The 6,000-nt window shown below is 44.0% G+C and overlaps 1 protein-coding gene across 1 annotated transcript in view; it reads right to left on the bottom strand.

The window, feature by feature from the left end:
* LOC102372648 (sodium- and chloride-dependent GABA transporter 3) overlaps positions 1 to 6,000 on the bottom strand; it is a 309,306-nt gene that overhangs the window by 77,179 nt on the left and 226,127 nt on the right. The gene's annotated exons all lie outside the window — the stretch shown is intronic.

The raw sequence follows: 6,000 nt of genomic DNA, 5'->3' as shown, positions 1-6,000 counted from the left end.
CTTTTCAGCCTCCACAAGAGAAGGTTGAGAGGAGACCTTGTGGCTGCCTATAAGTTCATCACGGGGGCACAGAAGGGAATTGGTGAGGTTTTTATTCACCAAGGCGCCCCCGGGGGTTACAAGAAATAATGGCCACAAGCTAGCATCTAGCTGGGGTCATCTAGACCCAGCACTCTTTCCTGCCTATGCAGGGGGTCGGACTAGATGATCTATTGAGGTCCCTTCTGACCCTAACATCTATGAATCTATGAACTGGATCCCAGTTCAAGGACATCCAGGTTCATTTTGGTCCCAGTTGACTATGCCACCTGCTACCCTGAGGCAGTGGCAATCTGCTCCACATCACTTCAAAACAGTCACCATGGAACTACTACCAATTTTCTCCCGGCTGGGCATTTCTAAAAGGGTTTAGGGTCTATACAGACCAGAGTATAGCCTTCATGTCCCAGTTACTATGGGAGGTCTAGGACTTATTGAAGGTTCATTCAGTAAGCACGTCAGTGTACTATCTCCAAAAAGAGGGCAGTGGCAGCGAGGCAGGCAGTGGGGAGGGACGGGGGGGGACACAGGTGGCATGAAAGTCAAGCAAACTGATCCCTGCCCCTTGCCTCCCCACACCTTACCCCCCCTGTCACTGCCCATCACTGCTTTCCCTGTTGCGGGGGGGGGTGGGGGGGGGGGATTTAAGATGTCTCTCTAATAGTTGGGTTCTATACATGGAAAATTATAACAAACCAATTTATAAATTGCCCATATATACATCCTAATTATTGAGGGGTTGTTTTAAATTTGAAGTTGTCTTGGATTCAGGGAAATACAGTATGTGACTAAGCAGGGTTTCATATGACACTGACAATAGTAGAGAAGAAACTTGCTGACATCATGCTCCTTAACACAAATGCTTCTAGAAGTTGACTAAATAATTGTAAAGCTTGAAATCTTGTGCAGTACACATTCAATGAACTTTTGGCTTTTTACTCTTTCCTCAAATTGTGGGAGTTAAGTGAGCAGAAACAAAATGCAAGGTGTATGGAACAGAAAGTTTGGTTATTCTGTCATAGAATTGTTAAGCACCTTTCTAATAGACAACTTCTTTCACTCCAGTGGATAACTTACTATTTAAAAAATACGTAGCTATTTTATTTCCATCTTGAACTTTTTTTTCTGGATTCTCTGAGAGTAAATACTTTTAAAAATCCTATTTTTAACTAAAGGAAAATTGTTCTTTAAAATGTGAATACTATTGAGTCTTATCAGAGTGATGAATAATGTATATTGAAAGAAGACTATGAAATGATTACTCATTCTCTGATAAAAATGTAGAAAATAAATGACTTTCAGCATGCAAAACATTCTGTAATGTAGAGTCAGTTCTGTACTTGATGAGAAAGGCTTGTAAGATTTTCCATTTTCTTTGCCTAAGTACCTTAATTATGCAATCACCATCACTAGCTTCAAGGTTGAGGGTGCTTTTCCTAATTGCAGTTGAAGTGGGTTTTCAATTTTTTTGTTAGTCATGAAAAATTGTCCCTCTATCTGAAATGATACCAGTTAGTCTTGGATATGTATTTAGGCTCCAATCCTGCAGACATTTATGCTAGTACTTAAGCATGTGAGTAGTCCTATTGACTTCAACAGGGCAAAGTTAAGCACACAAGCACATGTTTACAGCTTTGGGGCTTTACATTGTTATAATTTCTAAATTATGGAAAAGACTATTTGAGAAAGACTAAGATTTAGACAATACAGAAATGTTGTTTTACAGGGAAGCATTTATAGGATTCTTTTCCCTGTTCTAGTAATGTATACAACTGATGAATGCTGGACCACTTGAAGAAAATTTTAGGACATTTATACACATGCTACGGGAGTGCAGGGGCAGGGGTGATTTAATTAGAGTCGCTCCCAGAGCCGCATTAATTAAAGTTCCCTGAGCATCTCAAGTATCAGTGTCCACACGCTTAAAAATGGCAGTGGGGGTGCTTTAATAAAGCTTGTTGAACTAGCTTTAGTTAAAGTGCCTCTGCTGCCACACTCGAGCAGACTCAATTAATTACAGCACATCAGAGCAGCCTCACTGCTTGTATAGAGGTGCCCTTAATAAACACGTATGTACTAAATCTTTACTAGGTGCAATGAAGAAATGTAACAAGGTATCATCTCCCTATTAAAGCTTTGGTTCTGCAAGGTGCTTAAGACTGAGTTTATCTTTAGATTTATAACAAGACCCTTTGAAGTTAACGAGATTACTCAGGTAATAGGCTTAGTGGAATTAAAGCAATAAAAATAAATGAATTAGTCTAATTGTTTTTAAATAGTTCATGATTATAATCTGGAAGAAACTGAATTGTCAGTTTCCCAAATGAAGGTAAGTGTCTGCCTCTAGCATCTAGTCACTAAAAGCTAGAGCTGTGATATGCAATATTCCAAACCTCAAGTCCCTTTGTGGGTCTCTCCCTTATAGAATCATGGAAACATATGGTTGGGAGCAACCTTAAGAGGTTATCTAATTCAACTCCCTGTTTAAAGCAGGAACATCGTTGTCTAAACCATTTTCAAACAAGTGTTTGCATAACCTGCCCTTAAAAACTTCCAAGAACAGTGATAATCTGTTCCAATGCTTAACCACTCTTGTACTGTGGAAGTTATTTTTAATATTCAAGCTAAATTTCCCTTGGTACAGCTTTAAACCATTATTCCTTGTCCTGTCCCCTACAGTCAAAGGGCTCCTATACACATCCTGGGAGGGTGCTCCAATGTGCTGTAATTACTGTGTTTTGGAGCAGACTCAATTAATTGAGCATGTCTATAAATGCCAATGTTCCTTTTAACTACTTTTAACTACTTTTTAAGTATTTGAAGACTGCCACCAAAGTTCACCCCCTCAGTCTCCTCTTCTCCAGCCTAAATAATCCTAGTTCTTCCAATTAATTGAGTCTGCTGAAGTATGGTAAGTACCATACTCCTTCAGACTCCACTGTGACATGTATCAGCATCCTTGCACTGAAAAATGGTAGTGGGGTGCTTTAAACTAACGCTGGCTCAACAAGCTTTTAGTTCAAAGTGTCCACTGCCATTTTTCAGCTCAGGGACACTGATACACGTGGCGCTCTAGGCACTTTTAATTAGCACAGCTCTCGGAGCATGTCTATAAATGCCCACCTTCCTTACAACTACTTTTTAAGTATTTTAAGACTGCCACCAAAGTTCACCCCCTCAGTCTCCTCTACTCCAGTCTAAATAATCCCAGTTCTTCCAATCCTTCCTGTATGCCATGTTTTCTGAATCTAATATTATTTTTGTTGTTATTTGTTGGACTTTCTAATCTGTCCACATCTTTCTTGAAGTTCAGTCCCCAAAAATAGATACATTAACCCAGCTGAGGCCTCACCAATGCTGTATAGAGTATTCACAGAAGTTTAGGGCTGGAAGGTACCTCATGAGATCATCGGACCCAGCCCCCCTGCTTTAGGCAGGAAAGACTGCTGGGGTCAAAAAAACCCAGCAAGGTGTGCATCCAGTCTCCTTCTGAAGATCTCCAGGGTAGGTGCCTGCACCACCCCAGCTAGGAGTCTATTCCAGAGTCTGGACACTGGACACATGAACCGTAAAGAAGTTTTTCCTTATATTAAGTCTGAAACCTTCTTCTAGGAGTTTATGATCATTGTTCCTGGTTTTTTCCTGAGGTGCTTTGGTGAACAGTTGTTTGCCTAGTCGCTGATGCTCTCCCCTGATATATTTGTAAGCTGCCACCAAATCCCCATAAAGTCTTTTTTTTCTAGGCAAACAGTCCCATATCTCTCAGCCTTTCCTCGTATGGCTTGCTCTTCAGGCCTCTAATCATATTAGTGGCTCTTCTCTGGACTCTCTCAAGCTTCTCCACATCCTTCTTGAAGTGTAGCACCCAGAACTGGATGCAGTACTCCAGCTGCTGTCTCACCAATGCTGAGTAAATCAGGAGAATAACTTCCTTAGTTTTGCTTCAGATGCATCGGTTGATGCATGCCAGTGTATTGTTTACTCTGCTATCTGTAGCATCACACTGGCAGCACATATTCATTTTATGGTCACTTATGATCCCCAAGTCCCTTTTGGATGTGGTGCTAACTAGCATAGCACCACTGAGCCTGTAAGTTTGTTGCAGATTTTTCCTCTCCAGATGTAGCACTTTACACTTCTCAGTGTTGAACAGCATCTGGTTCTGGTCCACCCATCTAACTAGGTCTGCCTAGATTGTCAGCCTACCCTGAGGCATGGCTGTACTTCCCCAAAACTTAGTGTCATCAGCAAACTTTGCCAGTGTGCTTTTTACCCCCACATCCAGATCATTGACGTAGATGTTGAAAAGCACCGGTCCAAGTACCGAACCCTGGGGGACCCTACTGGCTACCTTCTGCCAGGTTGCCACAGATCCATCTATTAGTATTCTCTGGGTCCAACCCCACAGCCAGTTTCCCACCCATCTGACCATTGAATTGTTAAGCCCACAGTCCCCCAGTTTTGCGTTGAGAGCTTCATGGCACACCAAGTCAAAGGCCTTCCTAAAGTCCAAGTAAATGATGTCAACCTCATCTCCCTTACGCAGGTGGTGAGTAACCTGGTCGTAGAAGGAGATGAGGTTAGTTAGACACAACCTACCCACAACAAAGCCCACAGCCTGTGCATGGGATTGTTCCGTCCTAAGTGCAGGACTTTGCATTTGTTGAACCTCTTAAGATTTCTTTTGGGCCAATCCTCCAAATTGTCTAAGTCACTCTGAATCCTAGCCCTACCCTCCAGTGCATCTATTACAACGCCCAGCTTGGTGGCATCTGCAAACTCTATCCCATCTTCCAGGTTGTTGATGAAGACATTGAACAAAACTGGCCCCAAGACCGACCCCTGGGGCACTCCACTTGATACTGGCTGCCAAGTAGACATCAAGCCATTGATTACTACTCTCTGAGCCTGATGCTCCAGCAAGTTTTCTATCCACCTTACAGTCCATTCATCCAGCCCATACTTCCTTAGCTTGCCTGCAATAATGCTGTGGGAGACCATATCAAAAGCCTTGCTAAAATCAAGGTACACCACATCCACTGGTCTCCCTGCATCCACAGAGCCAGTCACCTCATCATAGAAGGAAATCTCACAGGATGCCTAGGGAGGCAGCGCAGAAGTTGCATCCCACGCCTGAGGCTTGGGGGCGGGGCACCCATCAAGGTGTGGGGCTACCAATGCAGCCCTCAACTGCTTGCCAAAACTCGCTAAGCAGCCCTCCGCCTGAAATAACTGCCTGCCTTTAGGGTAGAGGGAGGGATAGGAGAAGGGGGAGGAGGTAGGAGTAGAGGGGAGAAAGAGGGATGGAGAAGGAGAGAAGGGCATGGGTGGGCAATGAGCTCCTGTGCAGCTGTAAGTGGGGGGCAGGTGGGCTGAGCAGCCCCCCATGCACCCAGATCAAGCCTGTGCCACCCCCTCTGGGCCCTGTGGTTGCCCAGGAGAAAGGTAGTCAGGGAGTGGGTGGGAGAGGAGCTGGTAGGCATCCTTGGGGTGGGCACAGGTGAGCTTGGCAGCTCTTCCCAGGCCAGAATTAAGCCTGAACCAACCCCACCATGCCATATGGCTACTTGGCAGCTCCCCATCCACCTGCACCCCTCCCCACTTCCCCCCTTTCCCAATGGGCGGCAGCAGGGCCCAGTGAAGATGGAATGGGCTCAATCTGACCCAGCAGGGATACCATGGTCCCAATCTGAGCCAGTAGGGGTTTGATCCATTCCTCCCCTGTCCCTGCTGTGAAGTATACTCATTATCTGATAGCTGACCTTACTCATGAAGACTGAAGTAAAAAATGCATTTAAATACTTCAGTCTTTTCTACATCTTTATTATTAGAGTGACCTTCCCATTTAGTAAAGGACCTATACTTCGCTTCATTTTTCTCCTACTTCTGACACACTTATAGAATGCTATTTCATTGCCTTTTGTGTCCCTCACTAGCAGTATCTCAATTTGTGCCTTGGCA

This window comes from Alligator sinensis, unplaced genomic scaffold, assembly GCF_000455745.1.
Source record: "Alligator sinensis unplaced genomic scaffold, ASM45574v1 scaffold285_1, whole genome shotgun sequence".
NCBI classification, from domain to species: Eukaryota; Metazoa; Chordata; order Crocodylia; family Alligatoridae; genus Alligator; species Alligator sinensis.
This window is presented reverse-complemented; position numbering and strand designations above follow the sequence as displayed.